At 43.4% G+C, this 23,983-nt stretch overlaps 3 pseudogenes; all 3 read right to left on the reverse strand.

Annotated features, from left to right (window-relative positions):
• Positions 1–8,133: 8,133 nt before the first annotated feature.
• Positions 8,134–16,740, reverse strand: LOC105720061 (methylcytosine dioxygenase TET1-like; annotated as a pseudogene).
• Positions 16,741–17,243: 503 nt separating this feature from the next.
• Positions 17,244–21,493, reverse strand: LOC105720062 (methylcytosine dioxygenase TET1-like; annotated as a pseudogene).
• Positions 21,494–21,870: 377 nt separating this feature from the next.
• On the reverse strand, positions 21,871–22,570 carry LOC135268086 (methylcytosine dioxygenase TET1-like; annotated as a pseudogene).
• Between the last annotated feature and the right edge of the window lie 1,413 nt (positions 22,571–23,983).

A 23,983-nucleotide genomic window follows, 5' to 3' on the forward strand; every position in this document is an offset into this window, starting at 1 on the left:
CATTGGCCACTGCCCAGGGATTTAGAGAAATTCTCATCTTGGGCCACATTTTCTTCCACAGAAACTAGATAACCAAGTTTAACAAGTTTCACTGAGACTGCTGCTCCGTTCTCTTGAAACGGATCCTGGATACAGCTGTAATGCACATGCTGTGCATCTCAGACCATAGCTTGCCAACCCATCTATAAACAGGCTCTAGCTTTAGCTGGTCATATAGCACTACTCTATAGGGCCACTGACCGGATGTGAGGAAGGAGGAGGACTGGTGTAAATGCTGTGGTTGCCCTGAGTCTGGGCTACCTGCTCATGCAACTTATGCATGCTGGTTCTGTCAGGCTTGGTCCCAGATTAACTACTTCCCTCTCATAGACCTGGACAGGTCCAGTGGTAGTCTATGGTGTGGTAGGTCAGAAAAGCTATTTCATATTAAGCTGTTTAGAATGGATGACCACTTGGTACCCTATGATCAGAGCCCAGTAAAATACCAGAAGCTATTTCTCAAAAGATCTACAATCGTTTTGCTGCAGACAAGACTAATTGCAAAATACCAGGAATCTCCATAGTAGTTCCATAAGCTGCATCCTGCATCTCTTCCTACCACTGACACTACCAACACTTGTGTCAGTTCCTAAGGCTTAAATGGCAGTGATGCTCGCACCAAAGCCTGGGCCTGCTGTAGTGTTCATTCCTGCTCTGGGCCCTCTTAAAGTTGGAAGCCTTCTATGACTTCATGTATGGGCCAGGGCAGTATTCAAAGGTGACAAATGTTATCTGCAGAATCCAAAGAGGCCTACTATTCATTGTGCCCTCTTTGGGATAGCGGATGTAAGATGAAGGCTGCTGCTTTCCTCTGGAGGTGTTCAGTATAATCCTGGACCTGATTAAATACTTAGGACATGATGGGTCCTAAAAATTCTTTAGATTTGTCTCTACCCTCTGGAGCATGTATCTTGCTAAGGCCTTTACAAAGGTACCTCGCCGCCTTTTGGCACAATCAACATGATACCATTGGATCACTGATGTTTTCTGGGATGTACAGGCAGTCCAAGTCTTAGGACTATACTATGGCACACGACAGAGTTCATGTGCCTGAGGCAAACTGTACAAGTCCTATTTTCTATCCCTATAAATATGAACTTTCTGATTATCTTTGAACTGGAATAAAAAGCAATACAACTGCCAAGTTCTATCATGCATTCAAAAAACTTTCTATTTTGGTGGGGAGGGCAGTTTCAGAACAAAGTCTATGTGGTAGTTATTTAATCTGGCATAGTAATTTTAAGTGACTAGAAAAATCAGTGAGTGGGTCTGTGGAACCAGGAGAGAGACTGTTAAAGGTTGGGACTCTATTCTAGAAACTAGTCTATATAGTAAATAGAAGAACCATGATTATACTTCCAATTTCTGGATATCAATGTTGCCTCAAACTGTTGAGTAATCCTCAGTGTCTAGTTATTCTTTCCCTGAAGTACGGTTGTCAGTAAATTATCACAGGTACCATTGAGGAACTGGGAAAATCATGGTATGAGATTTTTCATGGCTTTTCTACTTAGGGATTCAGGTATCTCTTCAACGAGTTCTTGATCTAGAAACTGACACAAGTTTGGGAATTGGGCATGACATTGAGACTTCACTAGTGATTATCTCAGCCTTCTGATCCTCCGTTTTTGTCTTGTTAAAGTGGTGAGCAGAGCCTTGCTGCATATCTAATTTGGTCCTTGGGGGACAATACTTAAGTCTCCACAACTCTCTGGGTCAAGCCCCTTTAGTGTCCCCTGTGACCCTGCCGGCTCTCACTGAACTGCAGCCTGACTTCTCAGGGTTAAATGTTACCACCTGGCCTCACTATAGCCCCCTTATCACCATAGATATTTAATAAGCTTATATCTGTGACTGCTGCCATGTGTTCTGATCCGAAGAAAGCCATCACTGCACAACTTAATAGTGTTGGTGTCCATGTCCTCAGATCATTTGTGATGGCCTTGGTGAATACTTTCTTCTGGGTTCTCCCATTGAACAAAATCCTCTGGACCTTCTATCCTTATATGTCTATCATGTCCTTTCTCTCTTCCTCTACCTTCTTCCAGGGCAATCTAAGTATTTAGCTTTGCTGAGCACTAGCCATCACTACTTCTCAGGCTTACAAGAGCTGCCCTAGTGAAACGGAATTCCCCAGCCCCCATTGCAGGACATGTGACAAGCAGGTGGCTCGTCTTTTCAACTGTCATGCACACTTAAACAGCTTGCAGGAGGGGAAGCATACAGACATGCAGCCGTGGGACCCAGTGCTCCAGCTCCACAGCAGCATGCAGGGCAGGAACCTACGACTCCCAAAGCCCAAGTGGACATGCTACACTGCATTCTTCTATTCTTGCCATCTGCAGATGGCTTAAGCATTAGCTCAGTGGACCCTCTGCCTTTCTGCAAGGGCAGAGGGCCAGTGTGACAGCTTCCTGTATCCTGAGCCTCTTGTCTGGCTTCCAGGAAAATTGGGTTACACAGGAATTTGAAAGACACATGTGGGGGTTTTGAGTGGTGGATGTGGCTCTTAGTGGGATGGGTGGGGAGCTGGACAGGGAATGCAGTGAGAAAATCTTCCCTTGGAGTTCTGCCAGACAGTTGCCAATCTTCTCTGACCACCCCTAGCAAAATTCCTCCCAGTTCATATACTCCTTGTCTCTTTGCCATGCTGTTCTGTTCTTCAGCTTTCCTGTTCATCTTGTCAGCTCATCTGCTCATTGGCTCATCTGTTTGTAGAGCCTGGGGTCTGGGGCTTATATGGGTACCGGATAGGGGGCCATGGCAGGCCAAAAGGCAACTTTGGGGCATGAAAATGGGAATGCCTGTTTCCATCATGGGGCCATAGGTTCCCAGGCCCAAGACTGGGACCATTGCTGAGGAACTGTCCTCCTGTACCCAGTATTTCCCTGTCTCTTGGCTGTATCATTTCTGCCTCTAAAGCACATCTGCCATTAAATATGGATAATGACCGATCTTAGCTACTTTCTGCTGAAAAGTGGTGGTGGTTAAGGGAAAACGGCAGTTAGATTCCTCCCAGAGGCTTATTAAAGGGTCCCTGGTAAAAGGGAGCCATCATCTGAGGCTCCAGTTGCCTGCCCAGTCGAAGTTTGACAGCCAGGCAAGAGAAAGTTATGTATGCGTGGATTAAATGCGTATTATACAAGGAAATCATGCCAAAGATTATGGAAACAAAGTGAAATACACTAACATTGTACCCTGAGCTGTTTCACCCTAGAGAAAGTAATTAAACTTCATAAGGAGTGGTTAAACTTCAGAAGAGGTAACTGTTCTTGGCACATCTATAGCCATTGACAGGTGTACCCTAGGCATTTTGGGGGTTGTAGGCTTGCATGGTGGCCATAAAATCTTTTGTCTTTATTGTTGAAGACTTAGGGTAGACACGTTCCAGAGGATCTGTAAAGTACTGTCTGGTCCCAGGTCCTATTTCTGCAGTGTCCTCCTGATATCAGAGGCTGCCTAAGTAATAAATGTATTCTTCATAATTAGTAGTTTCTCCACTGAATCGGGAGGTAGAGAGGTGTGCTTTCCCAAGTGCCCATTTGCCTTTCCAAGTGGGAGTGAGATTTTTATTTTACTGGTGTCACTTTTCTTCCATTTGGATAAAGTTTGCCCCTCTCCCTGATGCTATGTGATACAAAGCTCATCCCCAAATGTTTCTGCCACTGGCAGAGCAGCTTGCTTCTCAGTGTCCATCAGGGTTTTATTTTAAAGTAACATTTTTTTTTTCCAGGAGTGCTTAAATGCTTGGGTTAAATTCCAAAAAGCCTGTCAGGGTTATCTGAATATTTGCCAAGGTCCCCTTAATTTGCTTTAATTTCTATAGGGAGGAGGACCTGGACCTTACTGGAGCCAAATTCACCAGGCATCTGTTGGAGGGGCAACAGTAAGACTGGGGCTTGTCTAATGTGAGGATTTCTAGGAGGGGGCAGGAGAGACTGAAGCTGGATAAGGAAGGTGGGCATGGAGCCAGCTTCTCTGCTGGTGGTGCCTCAGGAATGCGTTCTTTGAGATGGCCCCTTGTGGCCTTTCCTTAGATGGCAAACAGGAGGGCTTCATTAACCCTACATAGTTGGCAAAGCTCTACATTACCCTGCAAGACATAGAAAGGCTGTACATGTGGAGCCTCAGACCATCTGTCCTCATTCCTATATAAAAAGGTCCAACTTCCTGATAGTATGACTCCAGAGGCCAAGCCAGCCCTTTATAATTTAGCCAAACCTTTGTGCAGAGGGCTATGAGGCATATTTCCTCCAGATACTGAGGGTTAAAGCATTCTGCATGGTTCAGGATACACTCCAGAGGAGTATAAGCTGGGGTGGTAAAGAGAACTGCTTGCCCATTCTGGAAAAAAGGGAAATAGAGGCATTCCTCATTCCCCTTTCAGCAAAAGCTTGGTGTGAGGAAGAAAGGCATTCCTCTTGTCACCAAGTCCCAGTGACGCTTGACAAATGCCACCATGGGTGCTATTGTAATCTACAACAGTGAAGCAGGGAGCACCAAGAGAATAGGAATTATCCACCCTTACCTGTGCCTCTACTTTCCCTACTGTCGGTGACCTTTGTTTCCTGAGCCTTGTCTATGTCGTGGACCATGGTCTCCTTCCATGAAGCAGGGGTTTAGTCGTCAGGCACTTGTTCTGCCTATTTACATTGCCTGTCACCTGGCTTTGGATTCCTCAGATCAGGTTTCCTTTCTAGAGCCTCAGCCTGAAGCCTGGAATTGAGTTCAGGACAAAATATTTCGGGGACTTCCATGTCGGTCCCAAATGGGCCCTGCCAAATTTGCAATTAGCCAGCAGGGGTCACTCCTTCATTTTTAAATCATAAGCAGAGTGCTGGGGAAAGGAATCTTCACTTAGAGAAGGGGATAAATGGGGAAGGGAAAAAAACACAGCTTAAGGGGCAAAAAGGGGAGATCTGGGGAAAGAACCTCCATGCAGGGCCCCAGTGACAGCTGCAGTTTTCTCCTGCCCTTGTGGGCATTGGGCGTGGCTCGAGTGTGCTGCCAGACAGAGGCACCTGAGCTGGGAGGGAAGGCACCATGCACCATGTGCACTTGCGGCTGTTTTGATGAGGTTGGGGATGGCACCTCTAAGGAGAGACCACTTGGTTCTGAACTGCACGTTTGGCTGAGTCAAATGCCATTATTTATCACTGCTGCAGTCTGAAGCAAAACCATTAACGTTATAAAAGAAATAGCCATTTCAAACTGTGAAATAAAAGATGCTATAACGAAGTCTAGGGGTCTTGGCCAATGAAGTTCCGTCTTGGAGTCTTCCAGCAAAAGATAACTTTGGCTGCCCCAGGGCTTTACTCCAGTTCCTTGTGACAGCTAGACAACTGAAGGGAAAGGAAGCCAATATTCCTTTAACTTACAAGAAAGAGTTGGCAGGGTATGAAGAGATCTGACAGTTCTGTTTCAGCTTGCTATTTTTGTATGGGTGGGACACTGGAAAGGGGACCGCAATTTACTGGATGAGCTGAAGTGTCTAATTTGCAGGTCACAGTCACAAGACCGTCTTGGACTGTTAAAGATGGGACCTCCAGAGGGGGAACAGACCTTCCGGAGGGTGGCAACAACGTGATTTTTGAAAAATGAAAGCTGACCAAAGTTCAGTTTGTGTATGTGAAGCCTAAAGGAATACAGGAGCTTTTTCTGTTCGGCCAACTTGGCCCCTCTCTCCTTCACTCCTATTTTTTTTTTTTCTTTAAACAAATTTTTCCTGGCTTCATGAGAAAGAGCATTCTAAAAGCATTGTAGTTAGCAACATTCACAATGCTGCAGAACAGTGAATCAGCTTTTCAAAAATCACAGGGCAGAGAAATAAGATGGTAAATTGCTAAAATTAGAGTCCAACCAAGTAGGAACCCAATTTTGTTCCCACAGTGGGATAATTACTTTAGGACGTCCATTCATGATACAACAATGGAATGGAAATATTTCAGTTGATATTTTCATATACTTGTTTTGGCAAACTGCAACAAGCATCACAAATCCCAGTAGTCCCAAAAACTAACATTGATGTTTCAAATTTAGATTAAGAAACCTATAGAGACAGATCAATTTGAATTGCTGCATACGTTACCATGGATTATTCTGAAGATAATTTGCTATTTAAAATTCCTGAGGGTAGTTTTTATTCAAGTTTACTATGTCATAGGTGGTGATTCAAAGAAAAAGAGGTGACAGATTTTGCAGGCATTCAATAAGTGTATACTCAAAGAATGAATAGATGAGTGGATGCATAAAGACCCAGGAAACTTTATCCGTTAAATTTGGTGAAGAAACTTTTTAGTGGAAGCTAAGGCCTAAAATCTAAAACAATCTCACAAGGGTGTATCTGATAGCCTCATAGTATTAAATAACTTACTGAAGCAGCTGAACCATAAACAATCACTTGTTTATATACTTATCTGTATAAGAAAACTTAGGCTCACAAAATATACATGTTTAAAAAAGTAAGTCACACAAAATGAAACAAGTCAACGAATTACCCTATTTTACATTTCCACAAGCAGAAATCCACTTGTACACGATGGTCTATCAATGAACATTTTGTTTACAATCCCTTATTCCTTAGATTGGTCAAAAGCTCAAAAGATACTTTGCACCATAAAGTTACAATGAGTCTTTCTCTAGAGAGCTTGCTGGAACTGTTTGCTTTTGAAACAAAATTGTAAGTGTTAGCGGTTGTGGGCTTCCTATGGCATTTCCAAGGGAGAAGCACCATTAGGTTTTCCATACTCCCCAGGAATCTGACACTTTGAATGTTACAGCACCTCTGCACCTTAACAGAATCAAGTATTTCATTGAATGTTCTCCTTGTTCTAAACATGTTTGGGTGGTCCTCTGTTATGCAATACAATGAGTGAGTAAAGTAATAGGGGGAGAAAAAAAGGAAAGACTAAACTTGATGCCTGTTTCCCTGTTACCTAGAACATATGCAATTATCAGAACAGGTGAGTTATTTTCCCAACTCTAATATGCTATAAGGAAATAGCTCTTAATGAACAGAGCCATGTTACAGTACCATTCCTCTTGTTTGACTTGGGCTTGGGGAGGCATTTGATGGTAGTAGGAAATGTTTTCACAATACTTCAAGAATTTTTTTGTAATTCTGTAGAGGCTTCAGTACAAATATCTGTTCACTCGATTTTTGTATTTTATCACCTCGAGACATTAGAAGCATTTGGCTCCTCTGAAACCTATCCTGTCCTATCTCCTTTTGGAAATATCTCTCATGGATTACACTGAGAATGGTGGGATGAAACAGGTAGTTCAAGTCAGAAGAGACCACTTATCTAGTTCCAAAGGAAATGTTAATATTGGTGACACACTTCCTAGTATCATAATCGACAATTACTCACAATCTGTTTTATATACTGCAAGTTGCTAACACTTGGATATGAAAGGACACAGTAAAAACACAAACCATGTGATTAGAATACATACTGCAGTTAAAATGGAACTCTATACAGCAAGGATAAATAACTTCTCCTGTATGCAAATATGCAACTTATACTACATCATTTCAAGTTACTTTTAAAAACAGAATGTACTTTTAAAATACTTACAATTTATGAACAGCCTCCAACCATTACTAACAATTACAAGAAATACTTCAAGAGAAAACATTTCTTAAGTTCAAAAGAGTATGCCAATTTTCTAGCAATAATTGGAAGATGTTGGAACAATGGCACCACAAAATAATTCAGCTTATTTTTAAGTGGGTGTAGGTGGTTAAACACCAGAAGCTGTGTAGTTAATCTGTCTTGATTTTAACAGGTTCACATTCTATGATGTAAAATCTTCCTTAAGATTTGTTTCCTAGGAAAGACTTAACTGATTCTCTCAAGGTTAATGCCTAACTGAAACATTTACATATTTAAAATGATGAAACTTATTTTGCTTAAAATATGTGCCTACCAATTGTCAAAATAGTCACTTAAGAATACCCACTCCATTTGTTAATACTTTTACCTCAGAGATGAAATGGATGAGAGGAAGACATAGTAAATAACATGCCTTTGCTAGTGCAGTGGGTTTTTTTTCCCCAAGTGCTGTTAGTCATTAAGAAGGGGAGAGAAGCCTTCAGACCCAATGGTTATAGGGCCCTGCAATGTCTGTGAGAGTATAAGGGGACATGGTGACAACATTGTCATGGCTTAATGTTAATGCTTTATGACAAATTTGGTTGAATTCCTTCACTGGACAGTTCCATATCTTCAGGAGCTGCCTGGTATTTCTGCTGAGGTCTTCATTTTCTTATTCTTAGCTTCTTTAACCCCAAACTTAATCTTTAGTTCAAAACAGTGTTGGGGCTTATTCAGGTTTTTGTGCTACAAAAAAAAAGGCAGGTTGGATAATTATGATTGGAGTATTCAAACAGTGGTAGTCTGCAGCTCTCACCAAGTTCACTAAATCAAGATCGAGCTGTGAACAGGTGCGATGGTCACTCCACCAATTTTTGCCTCCAAAAAGACGTGCTCACTGACCAATACTCATCAATGTGGGGCAGTTTCTCCTCAGCAGGTGACAAGGGTACATCAGATAGGGGCTCTTCTGCTTCAGAATGCTGCTCATCTTCCATTGGAGAAGAGGCAAGGTCTTGAGAGGTTAGGAAAGGAGGGCTGCTAGTTTGGCTGATGAGACGTTAGTGGCTCAATCACACCAGTAGGACGCCCAGAATTAATGAGGGGCTCTACCAGAGGCAGACAGGGTGGGGAGAGGAGTAACTTCACCAAGCTGTGAAATGCGAGGGCCTTCAGCAGCTGCACTGGCACTGCTGAGTGTTCCCAAAGGTATCGTGCAGCGGGGAGTGCTGCTGCTTAAAATACACACGAGGCTGTGGCATTATTCTACAATGGAGTTGGTGTGGCTGAAGCAGTCTTCAGGGACTAGGAGAAGCCTGGAGATGCCTCTTCAACTGGATGAAAAGGCAGATGGCATCAGCGAATAGGTTTTAGTGTTGTCTGAACGTTTTAAGGTAAAGTGGGGATCACTATCACTTTGTACTTAAAGTTGTGTGGTCTGTTACTCCCTAAGGCTGGTGGTGACCAAGCCTTACTGTTGATGAGTTATTCTGCTTGATTTGGGGAATAGGTTTCTTCTCCACTGCCCTTATGTGCAAGAACCTCTGTCATCACAGAACACTTACAAGAATGGGTAACAGGCTGACAAACATTGTTTTTGTGGCAGGGTGCCAGGACCTCGATGGCCCCAGATTTGATCTTGGCTTCCATTCATTTCTTGGAGCCAAACTCATCTGTGGCTGAAAGTTGATAAAGAGGTAGCACATGGAGCTGCTCATCTTGAGGAATAATGCCCAAAGATCAGTTATCTCCTCGAGTTAAAGTACAAACCACCGTGCTTCCATTAATCGTGTTGTGAATGTCCCTGTGGGGATGGGCACAGAAGTCCAGGCAAGTGGTGACCCCAGAGAAGGGATGACCTTCCTTGCTGCCAAGCTGACATTCTCTGGCAACATTTTCATATTACACCTGATTCTGAAAAATTCAGGTAAGCTGCCGGAGCATCCTGCTTATAAATTGGAGCTAACCATGTAGCCAAACCGTAAGCTTGGTAGAAGCCCAAGCCCCAGAAGATTTAGAATTGTTCCAAGTTCTCCCTTAAACACACAAAAGAAACCCTTGAAGATAACTTACAGCCATCCAGGTACATTCTCCATGAACAGCCAAAAGAGAATGAAGCTCCACGAGTCTCTGGATCATATTCCTTGATATGTACAGGTACGATTTTCATTGAGGGTACATCTTCAGTCAGTAGAATGCCCATTGTATGACTTGAGATTCTGAGCTCTGTATAGCAGTCAGCCATTGGAAAAGGAATGCCATCCCATACTATGAGTACAAGCATCACAGCAGTTGGACAGTGGTGGCCTGTGTGCTGCTGGACCAAACAAAGAATTTTTAATAACTGCTTCTTAAAACTCAGCAATTAGACACCCATGACAGCTTGTCCCTTCTTTACCAGTGTAAACTGTTTCCTTATTGCGGTTCCTTTTTGACCATACCTAATCTCCATGATTTCCCTAACAGCAGAAACACATGGTCCTGCCCCCAAGGTATTTATAATACGGGCCTTTGTCTTGATCGAGTAATACCAAAAGCCAGTTGCAGGTGGGTGGTTCAGAATCCTTAGATATAGATGCTGGGTTTTTGTAGTGTTAGTAAAGTTTATGGCATAATTACTGAAATGTTTCTGTGCATTGCCCACTGTGGACAGCTCTGATGTTCCAACACTGAACAGACTTCCTCTTCACTTTTGGTAGAAACCAATGTAATTCCATCTGAACACACTACATTTACATTCCTGAGAGTTAGTGCTGACTCCAGTAAGGGTGTTGGATGAGAGATACCGGGCAATGTTGGCAATTGCTGATGCATGAGTTGCTCCTTAACCTGCTGAAACCGTATTTGATCATTGCCAGCCATCACATTAGCACACTGGGTAGGTGTAGAGGAGGGCTGGGTCAAAGGATGGGCTTTCTGGTTGGCATTCACCATTAATTGTATCTGAGAATTAGAAGCTTTATCAGTGAATGCCTTCCTGTTGGATTTTGTTTTAAGATATAAGCTGAGTGAATCCAGTGGTTCACCACTCATCTTTTCCCCTGCTGATTCAGGATATCTCTAATCTTACCTGAGTAGAGGAAATACTGTTTTGAATTGTGTAATGAACCTCGTTTGAGCCACTGCTTTCCATTTTTTGGTTTAGGAAGAAACCTTCCAAATACAGTAGGAAAATCATGTAGACAAAATTGCCCAAAATTATGTGACATTTGGATAACATTGAAAGGTCAAATTGTGCCGTAAGTATAGGATAACATTGTCCACTTCTGATTTTGATTACAACTGTGGGCTCTTTTCCCAATCTCCTGATGGGGTGGATTTTCTTTTCTGGGCTGTGTTCTTTTGCTTTAATGATGAACCATGATTCTGTAGTCTTGAAGGTGGTTTCTGTTGTATTGTGCCCTTCCGATGGTGGTTTTGCTGTATATTAAATGCAACAAGGCTGTTGGTGTACTTGTAAAACCACAGGATAAAATTTGCATGATTGAACTCAATTATTGAAGCAAGTTGTCCCAACTGTGTTGCAACATCTTCAATGGAAGTATGGGCTGCATCCTGCCATGATACATCTGAGCCCAGATTTTTGCTGCTCTCCAGTAACTGGTTACAATACCCTGCTTCATTATTTCTTGGTGTCAACATGCAAATTCTCAGAACTGTCAAGAGTAATTATCCCTGGACCCATACTTGTATTTGTGTCAGTCTTGGATAAGTTTGATGTTGGTATAAAAAGAAAATGAATTTGTGACTTTTGAATATTCATGTGACTTTGGATGCTTAGTTTAGTAGCTGAGCTGATACGTGATGTGGATAGCATAGTTTGCCCATTGGGAACCATGTTGCATGAACTTTGTTTTCCCAAAGATGGACGGTGATTGACTCTCCATGTAAATTTGGGTATTGGAGGTCGTCTTGGTATAGAGGACAGCTTTGAAGTTATTTAACAAACTGGCTGTTGTCTCCCCTGAACTGACTTAATTGGTATTCTTCATCCTTCTCTGACTTTGGCTACCACTTGCTCCAGTGTTAATCTCCTATCCATTAATGATAAGAGACTTGGTTGAACTGGACATCCATATTTTGGTTCATTACTTGGCATATCCTCAGGAGTTTTTGGTTGATCACCTTCGTTGTGTATACTAGCATGACAACTTATGTTGGAGTGTGAAGAATGTGGGATGGAATTGCAGTTAAAGCCAGGCTACTAGAATGCTAAAACATGACTTCTCCCCTTGAGATGATCACAATTCGTATCAGTAGCAACTGAGCTCACAGCGTTGTTAGTTTGCAGTGTCCTTTAGCAATTTATAAGAATTGTTTTTAATGTCTTGCCATATTCTTCAATATTGAATTTTTTAAATGACACATTTCAGTGGGAAAATAGTGTACATGTTTAATGCTATTTCTTAGTTTGTACAAACAATTTTGGAGGTTTGGTTCATTTGCCCACCTCAGTTTCTTGATTTTTCAGCTTCTGGGACATTAGCACTGAAATCTTTGTGATCTGTTAAATGGATTTTTCTTGTGTGTCCACTTCTCCACCTCAATGCCTGTCATGCTTACTTTCTTAGTTACGTTTTCAAAAGGATGTGAGTTTGATTCCAATTTTTGTTCTTCCCCGTGCCACATCTAATCTAGTTCATGGATTCTGACTCGGGGTCATTTATTGATGTCAAAATCTGCCTTTTAAACTTTGCTGCTTTTCCCTCTGGGGCCACTTGTTTTCCTTGATAATCTCCAGATTCCTCCTGACAAGCTAAAAACAAGTGACCCTTGGTGCTAAATCAGATCATCAAGAGACCCTTCAAAGCTGTAAATAGGAAGTTGAGAAACACCCAGTGAAGCATGGAAGAGTCCTCTCTCGGGGGGTAATGGGAACCCCTTAGTTTTAGCTGGCAGGAAGCTTATATGAACCTGTTTCTCAGTTTCTACATTGCTTATAGCCATTACTGGAGGTAATGAATTTTTCTGAGTTTGAGCGTGTCCTGAGCAAAAAGGCAAAAATATGTAGAGCACTCTGGACTGCAAGTCCATATGAGACAGTACTTTGGGGCCCAGGCCATTGGGAAGGAGCATTAAGGTAGCAATTGGATTTGAAGGAACAGAAAGGAAGACAGGCACATCTAGGACAACACCCCCACTCATACAAAGTTTCTTGTTGCTCTAAAATAGTATCAAAGGCCTCTCCTTGGACTGGAATAGCACCAGGAATCTCTGGTGGATCTGGAGTCTCACCCTGGGCCTCACCATGACCTGGCTCAGCCCCTAAAATTTCCAATTGATGTGGGCTATCACCAAACACCTGTCCTAGGACAGAGGTGGTATCAGGAACTTCCTGTTGATTTCCAGTAGCTCTGAAGGTCATCTGATCTGGTTTAGCACCAAGAGTCACTTGTTTTGAGCCTTCCAAGATGAATTTTATTAGAGGTAGAAGTTGCCCCACCACGAGCCAAGCAGTTAATAAGGTTATACCTGAATTGAACCTTAGAAAGACTGAAGGTCGGGTAGCAATCACGTTCATTATTACTGGGATTTAGGTAAGAATCAGATAACTTAGATTCTACTCGTGAGCCCAAGTCTTCTAACTGAATGCTAGGGTTTTCTTGAGAGGTAACTTTGGGGCTTGTTCTTTGGGGCAAAGGAGCACAGTCACAAGCAAACATTTTGGGAGAACCACTGGTATCATTCAATGTCTCTTCAGAAAACAGTCCTTCAGCATGACATGTCCCTTCCAGTGGCCCAGGAAGGATGTCAGCTACAGGGTCACTGTAGGTTGGGATACTGATTTTGGAATCCTCTACTCCTTGGGACCAAGAGTGAGTTGTCTCTTGGCTCTTACCTTTTAAAGAGGGATTTTTCACACCAATATTAGTCTCTATATTGGGAAGGACTTGGTTCCAGTGCAAGACACCCCAATCATTCTTTGAGTGCTTTACTTGCAAATTGGGGAGTATCTTATAATCACAATCATGTTGCTTTTCTAAACCCTTAGGAAGTGGAGCATTTTTGGATTTGGCTATGACCAGCAGGGGTTGGGAGAGTGACCTGCTTAAGAGGTGCTTTGTAGCGCCATTGTAAACCCATTTCAGGTTAAGGACTCTGGGTTCTGCCAAAGAACCTCAGTCCTATCCAAATTCATGCGTGCTGCTCCAGCTCTTTCAGAAGGCTTCTGACTGGCATAGGTGGTTTAGGTTTTTTTCTCGCCTTTCTTGAATTGTTTTAATTTTCCAGGGCTTACAGTATTGACTGATGCCACATTTTTGTTGGCTGCCTTGGTAGTCTATCATAGTTGGCTGTTTTTGTTTACATCTTCCTGACTAATCTGGAAGGCCTTGCATGGTGAGATTGAGACATAGCTACAGAGTAAGAAAAAATGAAAAAGCACAGAAAAGTCATTGGTCCTTAGGAAAGTCTCACTTCTGAGGAGAATCTAGATGCACTGCTCTTGCCCTCAGTCACCAAAGGTTTTGGTCATTGGCCAGGTCACACTTGCAGGGCAGCACATGCAAGGCCCCCAGCTCCAAGCCTGCAGCAGCCCGCACCAGCCCTCAGGCAAACTTTCCAACTGGTGCTCATCCCCACAACTTTGGAGCTTGGGGTCCCCACAGGCATGAGGAGTGTGGGTAGTTCAGGGAGAAGCCTACGTACTCCAAGCACAGTCAAGGCCCAAGCCCCAGAGGTGGGGAGTTGCTTCCAAAGGTCCACAGTAGAGAAGGCAGGTAGGGCTTCAAGACTTGGTTAGGAAGGGGTGTGTGTTGTGGGGGAAGGCTACACACATAAAGAAGCATGGGAACAGATTGTGCGGCCATTCCCTGCCAGGTCAGCCCCCGGAGCAGTACAGTCTCCCCAGGACAGACCTCAGGGAGTCCCTTATTCCTCCTCAATTGGCTTTGAGAGAAGTCTTTGAAAAGAGATCTAAAATGACTCTACTCTTAAAAGGTATTAGTTCTTCCCAGGGATCCACTGCTGTAGGAAAAATGTTGACTTTCCTGTGAGACTTGCCATAATTGTATTGGCATGGGTCTTCCCAAGAACAGATAAAGATGGAACTAGATATCTCAGAAGCTTATTTGAAGAGGGCTGGAGGGAAAATGGCCATAAAAGCAGATGGAAAGGAATGTCAAGGGAGGCTAGGAGCCATGAGGTCACAATATAACTCTCATCTTTGGGAAGGTGGAAGGAAAACAAGGAGGGTCTCAGATGTCTGTGCATCTCCTAAGAAAGTTTTGGAAATGTTAATAGAGACCTTGAACAAGGGCACCCATAGAGTCCAGTATCTCAAAAGATTAGGCCTGTCTTAATAGCTGTGCTCATTCATTGGTCAGAAACAGAAGTGGAGCCTGACAATGCCATGTATTTCTAGAGCATAGAGCACAGTGACTGAGGCTATCCAATATGCTGCTTGCATTCAAATCTGAAAGGCATGTTTTCACGGCCACCACAGTCCATTCTTGCACTGCATGGATCTCCTTAAAACATGTGGGGGAGCATCTCCTTCATAGCTCCAGTGGGCCTCCCTTTTTTAAGGGAAACTTAAGGTTAGAACAAGCTACAGGCCATTTTCTATGAAGTTTTAGGCCATAGCTCTTCCCTTCATTCCTTTGCTACTCAATTCTTCTCACCCTCAACTATCACCATTGCAAATCTTAATGACATATTGTGGGGTGACCCCAATTTGTTTATTCCTGAGGGGACTGACACTTTAATCATACCCTTATCTGGGGAATGATTCACATGTATGCCCATAGTCACAATGGGTCAAGGAAGCTCCAGAAAATGTCCAAGTGGATCACCTGGCTTGACATATTTTCCACCTCTCTCATACATTGTATAAAGGCAACTCTCTCCCTGCTAATCAAGATTAATTACTTTTGCCAGCATGGCAACTTCTCACCTGTTGGTCCCTGGGCATAGTAGTCCAAAGTATCCTGGTGGCAACTGAGTTGTAGCCCAGAGGGACCTTGAGTCCATCACCCAGAGTGAACCGGCTTTGGAAACCAGAATCTCCCCAGGAAGTTCCCTTTGAAGTGTGATAGCACCAGAGGCCTGTCCTCAGACAGAGGTGGTATCAGAAACTTCCTGTTGATTTTCAGCCTTGAAGGTCTCTTGATGATCTGCTTTAGCACCAAAGATCTTGTTTTGAGGCTGCCAAGAGGAATTTTATTACAGAAGAGACCTAGAACCCATCAACAGCCAAGCAGGTAATAGTTATACCTGAATTGAACTTTAAAAAGACTGGAGGTTGGGTAGCGATCATGTTCACTGTTAATAGGATCTAGGGAAGAATGAGATAGCTTAAGAGATTCTACTCGTGAACCCAACTCTTCTAATTGAATGCTGGGATTTCCTTGCGGTAACTTTGGGGCTTGTTCTTTGGGGCAAAGGACCACAGACTGTCGTGAGCAAAAATTTTCGGGGAACCGCTGGTATCATTCAATGTCTCTTCAGAGAACAGTCCTTCACCACAGCATGTCCCTTCCAGTGGCCCAGGAAGGATCTCAGCTGCAGGTCCACTAGGGGTAGGGATACTGATTCTTGAATCCTCAGCTTTCTGGGACCAACATGGAGTTTGTCTCTTGGCTCTTACTTTTTAATTAAAAAGGATTTTGCACACCAATTAGTCTCTATCAGGAGGGCTTGGTTTCAGTGAAGACACTAATCTTTTGAGTGCTTATTCCCAAATCAGGGAGTATCTTATCACAATCATGTCGCTTTTCTAAACCCTTTGAAAGTGGAACCTTTTTGGATTTGGTTATGACCAGTGGGGGTTCGGAGAGTTGCCAGCTAAGACAGGCTCTTCGTAATGCCACTGTAAACCCATTGCGGGTTACAGATTCTGGATTCTGACACAGAACCTCAGTCCTATCCAAACTCATACATGCTGCTCTAGATCTTGTCGGAAGGCTTCTGACTAGCATGGGTGATTTGGGTAATGTGTTTTTCTCATCTTTCTTGAATTAATTGCTTTAATTTTCCAGGGATTAAGGTCTTGACAGGTGCCACATTTTTGTTGGCTGCCTTGGTGGTCTTCTGTAGTTAGCCATTTTTGTTTTACATCTTCCTTCCTGACTAATCTGGAAGGTCTTGCATGTTGGGATCGAGACATAGCTACAGAGTAGGAAAAAATGAAAGCACAGGAAAGTCACTGGTCCTTTGGAAAGTTTCACATCTGAGGAGAATCTGGATGCACTGCTCTTGAGCTCAGTCACACAAGATTTTGGTTGCTGGCCAGGTCACACTCCCAGGGCAGTGCATGGCTTCAGCTCCAAGCCTGTACCAGCCCTTGGGCAAACTTTCCAACTGGTGCTCACCACCACAACTTTGGAGCCTGGGGCCCCAGAGGGTGTGAGGTGTGTGGGCAAGTCATTGGGAAGCCTACTGGCTCCCAGCACAGTCAAGGCCCATGCCCCTGAGGTGGGGAGCCGCATCCCAAAGGTCCACAGTGGAGAGATGCAGGTAGGGTTGCATGTCTTGGGTGGACCAGTGGGGTATCCTAGGGTGGCAAACCTGGGAGTAGAGTGGCCAGTGGTTGCCTGCACAAGGCACCTTGAAAAAATGCACTGCACTAGCAAAGACATTAAGAGGAGGAAAAGCCTTCAGACACAATAGTTATAGGACCCTGTAATGTGCGAGAGCATAAGGGGACACAGTGACAACACTGTCATCGGTTAATGTTAATGCTTTGTGAATTGAACCAAATTTGTCTTCAGAGGACAGCTCTGGACCTTCATTGGCTGCCTGGTCTTTGTGTTCTGAGGCCTTCATTTTCTTCTTAGCTTCTTTAGCCTCAAACTTAATCTCGTTTAGTTCCAAACCGTGTTGGGGCTTACTCAGGTTTTTGTGCTGGTAACAAGACAAGGGAGAGGCAGGTTGGATGATTACGGTTGGGATGCTCAACAGCAGTGGTAGAGTGCAGCTGTCCCCAGGCACATACAATCAAAACCAAGCCCTGAGCAGGTGCAATGGCCACACCACCAATATTTGCATCCAAAAAGCTGTGCTCACTGTCTGACCAATACTTATCAATGTGGGGCAATTTCTACTCAGCAGGTGACAAGGGTCATCAGATATTGGCTTCTCTGATAGAAGCTAATCTGCTTCAGAATGCTGTTCATCTTCCATTGGAGAAGAGGCAAGGTCTTAGAGAGGTGAGGAAGGAGGGCTGCTTGTTTGGCTGATAAGTTAGTGGTTCAGTCAGTCACACCACTGGCAGACTCAGAAGTAACAAAGGGCTCTGTCACAGACGCAGAGGGTGGGGAAAGGAGTGACTTTGCCAAGCTGTGAAATGGCAGAGCCTTCTGCAGCAGCTGCATTGACACCACTGAGTCTTCCCAAAGCATTGTGCAGTGGGGAGTGCTGCTGCTTAAAACCCACATGAGGCTGTTGGATTATTTAATGTAGTTGGTGTGGCTGAAGCAGTCTTTGGGGACGAGGAGAAGCCTGGAGATGGCTCTTTACTGGGTGAGAAGATGGCATCAGTGAATAGGTTTTAGTGTTGTCTGAACTTCAGGTAAAATGGGGATCGGTTTTACTGTTTACTTCAGGTTGCATGGTCTCGGCTTTATCCACTGACCTTATGTGCGAGAACTTCCGTCATGATCACAGCTGCCTTCTTCCCAGAATGGGGAACAGGCTGAGTGAAACGCGTATTTGTTTTTGTTTTGTGGTGGTGTGCCGGGACCTCGATGGTCCCAGATTTAATCCTGGCTTCCATTCCTTTCTTGGAGCTAAACTCATCTGTGTCTGAAAGTTTATAAAGAGGTAGCACATGGAGCTGCTCATCTTGAGGAATAACACCCAAAGAGTGTTTCTCTTTGAATTAAAATACAAACCACCTTACTTCCATTATTCATGTTGTGAATGTCACTGTGGGGGTGGGCACAGAAGTTCAGGCAAGTGGTGACCCAGAGAAGGGACAACGTTTTTTGCCCTTTATTGGCCTTTTTGCCCTTTTTTGCCCAGGCCGATATACTTGGGCAACATTTTCATATTCTGCCTGATTCTGATAAGCTACTGGAGCATACTGCTTATAAATGGGAGCTAATTTTGTGGCCAAACTCTGCAAGTTATCTTCAAGGTTTTGTGTAAGGGAGAGCTTGGATTAATTATAAATCTTCTGGGGCTTGGGCTTCTACCAAACTTGATTAAAGTACATACTCCATGAACAAATGAGAGAACGAAGCTCCGCAAGTCTCTGGATCAGTTATTTGACATGTACAGGTACAATTTTCATTGTAGGTGCATCTTCCATTGGGTAGGATGCCGATCGTATGACATTAGATTTTCTGTGAGCTCTGTATAGCTGATCGGCTTTTGGAAAAGGGATGCCATCCCATACCCTGATGAGCACCACCAACACAGCAGTTGGACAGTGGTGACCTGTACGCTGCTGGACCAAACAGAACTATTATCACTGCTGCTTCTTAAAACCCACTTAACAATTGGAAACTGATGAGAGCTTGTCCCTTTACCAGTGTACACTATTTCTATCTTTATTGCGTTTCCTTTTTGACCATGCCTATTCTCCATGATTTCCCTGACAGCAGCAACACTCAGTCCTGCCCCAAGGTGTGTATAATCTGGGCCTGTCTTTTTATATAACTCAAGCAAGACAGTTGAAGATGAGCAGTTCAAAATCTTATAGACACTAGGGTTTTTGTATCGTTAGTAAAGAAGTTCATGGCATAATATCAAAATTTTCCTGTGTACTGTCTACTGTGGACACCTGGTGTTTCAACACTGGATGAACAGACTCCCTCTTCACTTTTGGTAGAAGCCAATGTAAATTCCACCTGAACACACCACATTTACATTCCTGAGAGTCAGTTCTGACTTCGGTAAAGGGTCTTCAGTGAGATACCAGGCAGTGTTGGCAGTCTGATGCATGAGTTGCTCCTTAACCTGCTGAAACTGTATTTGGTCATCACCAGCTATCACGTTAGCACAGTTGTTAGGTGAAGAGGTCTGGGTCAAAAGATGGGCTTTCTGATTGTCATTCACCGTTAACTACCTGAGAAATATAAGGTTTATCAGTGAATGCCTTCCCATTGGATTCTGTTTCAAGATGAAATAAGCTGAGTGAATTGAATGGTTCAACCTTAATCTTTTCCTCTGTTGATTCAGGATATCTCTAATTTTATCTGAGTGAGTGGGGGAAAAAGTTTTGGGTTGTACAATAGACCTCGTTTGAGCAAGTACCATATTTTGGTCAGAAAATTTCCCAAATGCAGTAGGAAAATCATGTGGATAAAATTGCTCAAAATCTTGAATTTCGTTGCTATCCAAATGTCACATATTGTGCCACACATAGGAAAACTTTTCCCACTTCTGATCATCGTCTTGATACCTTACAATTGTGGGCTTTTTCAGCCAATCTCTTGATGGGCTGGATTTTGTCTTTTTCTGGGATGTGGTCTTTTGCTTTGTTAATGATGAACCATGATTTTGTACACTTGACAGTGGTTTCTGTTGTACTGTACACCAAAAATACGCTCAGGAGAAGGGCACATTACATGCCACAAGGCTTGTTGGTGTACTTGCAACTCTTGTCCTGTGGTTTTATATAATCGAACTTAGTTATTGAAGCAAGCTCTGTCTACTGTTGCAACATCTGCTTCCATTTGAGTATGGGCTGCTTCATGACATACATCAGCAGAGTCCAAATTTTTGCTGCTGTCAAGCATCTGATTACAATGATCCATTTCATTATTTCTTGGTGGAAACTAATAAATTCTCGGAACAACTTTCCAGAGTAATTATCCCTGCAACAATACTTGTATTGATGTCAGTCTTGGATGAGTTTGATTTGGTATAAAAAGAGAAGAATGAATTTTTGACTTCTAAATAGGGATGCTTGGTTAGTAGCTGAGCTGATAGGTGAGTTGAAAAGTGTAGTTTGCCCATTGAAAACCACTGTGTTGCATGAACTTTGTTTTTTCGAAGATGGACGGTGATGGTTTGGTGACTTCTTGTCAGTTTGGGTCTTGGAGGGGTTTTTTTTTGTACAGTGTAGAGGATAGCTTTGCAGCTATGAAGCAAACTGGCTGTTGTCTGCTCTAATTCTTCATCCTTCTGACTTTGAGGAGGAATTCTCTGAAGGGGCTTCTGAGAGTTGAGTCAGGGCCTCTATGGTTACCACTTGCTCCAATGTTAATCTATCTTTGAGATAAGAGACTTGGTTGAACTGGAGATGCATCTTCTGGTTCTTTACCTTGGAATACTCTCAGGAATATTTGGTTGATCACCTTCAACATCAGTCATGATGCTAGTATGTACAATGGAGTGTAAAGAATGTGGAATGGAATTTCAGTTAAAGCCAGGCTGCTGGAATACTAACATGACTTCTCCCCCTTGAGATGACCACAACTCACATCCGTAGCAATGGAGCTCAGAGCAGTGTTAAGGTTTTCAATGTCTTTTAGGAATTTATAAGACTTGTTTTCCAATGTGTTGCTGAATTCTTCAATACTGAATTTTTTAAATGACACTTGTTTCAGTTGGTAAATAGTGTAAAGGCTTACTGCCATTTTCTAGTTTGTACAAACAATTTTGCAGGTTTGGTTCATTTCAAACTTGGTTTTTCTATTTCTCGGCTTCTGAAACATTAACACTGAAATCTCCTTTGATGTGATCAGTTAAATGTGATTTCTTGTTTTGTGTGCACTTCACCTCGATGCTGTCATGCTTTCTTCTTACATTTTCAACAAGGTGTGGGTTCCATTCCAATCTTTGTTGTTCCACCTGACCACATTTACTGTAGTCCATGGATTCTGACTTAGGGCCATTTACTGGTTGTCAAAATCTGCCTTTAAAACTTGGGGCTGCTTTTCCCTCTGGAGCCTCTTGTTTTCCTTTGTAACTTCCAGATTCCTCTTTGCAGGCTCAACACGAGCCACATGTGGTGCTAAACCAGATCATCAAGAGATCCTTCAAAGTTACCGCAAATCAACAGGAAGTTGGGTAACAACCAGTGAAGCGTGGAAGAGCCCTCACTCTGGGGCTAATGGGAACCCCTCAGTGTTAGCTGGCAGAAAGCTTATATGAACCTGCTTCTCATTTTCTACACTGCTTATACCCATTACAGGAGATAGTAAATTTTTCCCTAAACTTGATGAAAGGAGCATTAAAGGTAGCAACTGGATTTGAAGGAACAGGAAGGAAGACAGGCAAGTCTGGGACAACACCCCCACTAATACTAAGAGTTTCTTGTTGCTCTAAGAGTACTGAAGACCCCTCCTCAGATTGAAATAGCACCAGGAATCTTGGGTGGATCTGGAGTCTCACCCAGGGCCTCAACGGGACCTGGGTCAGCCCCAGGAAGTTCCCATTGAAGTGGGATAATAGCATCAAAGGCCTGTCCTAGGACAGAGGTGATACCAGAAACTTCCTGTTGATTAGCAGTAACCTCTTGCCTCTTACCTTTAATTAAAGAGGGATTTTGTACACCACTTAGTCTCTAGATCAGGAAGAACATGAGTGTCTTGTATTGGAACCGAATCATTTTCTGAGTGCTTTACTTCCAAATCAGGATCTTACAATCACAATCATGTTGCTTTTCTAAACCCTTAGAGAGTGGAACATTTTGGATTTGGCTATGACCAGTGGAGGTTGGGAGAGCTGCCTGCAAGAGGGACTTCATAGCGCCATTGTAAGCCCATTGCAGGTTAAGGACTCCGGGTTCTCACATCTTCAGTCCTATCAAAATTCATACGTGCTGCTCCAGCTCTTGTCAGAAGGCTTCTGACTGGCGTGGTTGGTTTGGATTCTGGTTTTTTAACATCTCCAATTATCTGCTTTAATTTTCCAGGGCTTAAAATCTTGACCAATGCCACATTTTTGTTGGCTGCCTTGGTTGTCTTTCATAGTTGACTGTTTTGCTTTTTTGTTTACATTTTTGTGACTAATCTGGAAGGCCTTGCTTGGCGGGATTGAGACATAGGTACGGAGCAGGAAAAAAAAGCACAGAAAAGTCATTGGTCTTTGGAAAGTCTCACTTCTGAGGAGAATCTGGATGCACTGCTTTTGAGCCCAGTCACACAAGGTTTTCGTCGCTGGCCAGGTGACACTCCCAGGGCAGTGCATGGTTTCCAGCGCCAAGCCTGCACCAGCTCTCGGGCAAACTTTCCAACTCTCACTCATGCCAACAACTTTGGAGCCCAGGGCCCCACAGGGCTTGAGGGGCACAGGCAGATCATGAGGAAGCCTACTGGTTCCCAGCACAGTCAAGGCCCAAGCCCCTGAATAGGCAGCCGCTTCCAAAAGGTCCAGAGTGGAGAGATGCAGAGAGGGCTGCATGTCTTGGGTGGGGCAAGAGGGTACTCCAGGGCCAGACCCGAGAGTAGGGGGGCCAGTGGCTGCCTGCACAAAATTGCACAGGAGCAGCCTGCGGGGTCATTCCCATCCAAGCCACCAGAGCAGCAGTGTATCCCCAGAACAGATCTCAGGGTGTCTCTTTAGCTTCTTTGACAGAAGTCTTTGAAAGGAGCTCTTAAAGGACACGACTCATAACAGGTATTAGTTCTTCCCAAAGACCAACTGCTGTGGGCATAAAGTTGAAGATTTCTGTGGAACTTAACAGAATTGTGTTAGAATGGGTCATTCTAGGACACAAAGATGGAATTAGATATGTGAGGCTTATTGAAGGGGGCTGGAAGGGAAATGGCCATAAAGGAAGAGAGGAATCTCAAGAGAGGCTAGGAACCATGAGATGACAATACAAGTCCCACCTTTGGGAGGGTGGAAAATTAAAACAATTTCAAGGAGATGTTAAAGAAAACAATCATAGATGTCTGTGCATCTCTAAGAATGTTTTTGGAAAGGTTATTGAAAACCTTGAACAAGGGCACCTATGAGAAGTTCAGTATCTGACAAGACTAGGCTTATCTTAATGGCTCTGTACTCATTCATTGGTCAGAAACAAAGGAAGTGGAGGCTAGACAATGCCATGTATTTCCAAAGCACAGTGACTGAGACCATCAAATATGCTGTCTGCTTTCAAATCTGAAAGGCATCTTTTCGTGGCCACCACAGTCCATTCTTGCACGGCGTGGAACTCCTAACAGATGATGGAAGCATCTCTTTCATAGCTTCAGTGGGCCCACTTTGCTGAAGGGGGAACTTAGAAGAAGCTTAGAACAAACAAAGCTTAGTCCTTTTCTCTGAAGTTTTAGGCCACAGCTCCTCCCCTCATTCCTTTGCTACTCAATTCTTCTCACCCTCAACTTCTCACCCTCAAGGATCACCATTGCAAATCTTGGTGGCTTCCCTAGTAGGGTGACACCAATCTTTTATTCCTGAGGGACTGACACTTTAATCATACCCTTATCTAGAGAATGATCCACATGTATGCC

Source organism: Aotus nancymaae, unplaced genomic scaffold (genome assembly GCF_030222135.1).
Source record: "Aotus nancymaae isolate 86718 unplaced genomic scaffold, 86718_ANA_hifiasm-v0.15.2.pri h1tg000059l, whole genome shotgun sequence".
In the NCBI taxonomy this organism is placed as follows: domain Eukaryota; kingdom Metazoa; phylum Chordata; class Mammalia; order Primates; family Aotidae; genus Aotus; species Aotus nancymaae.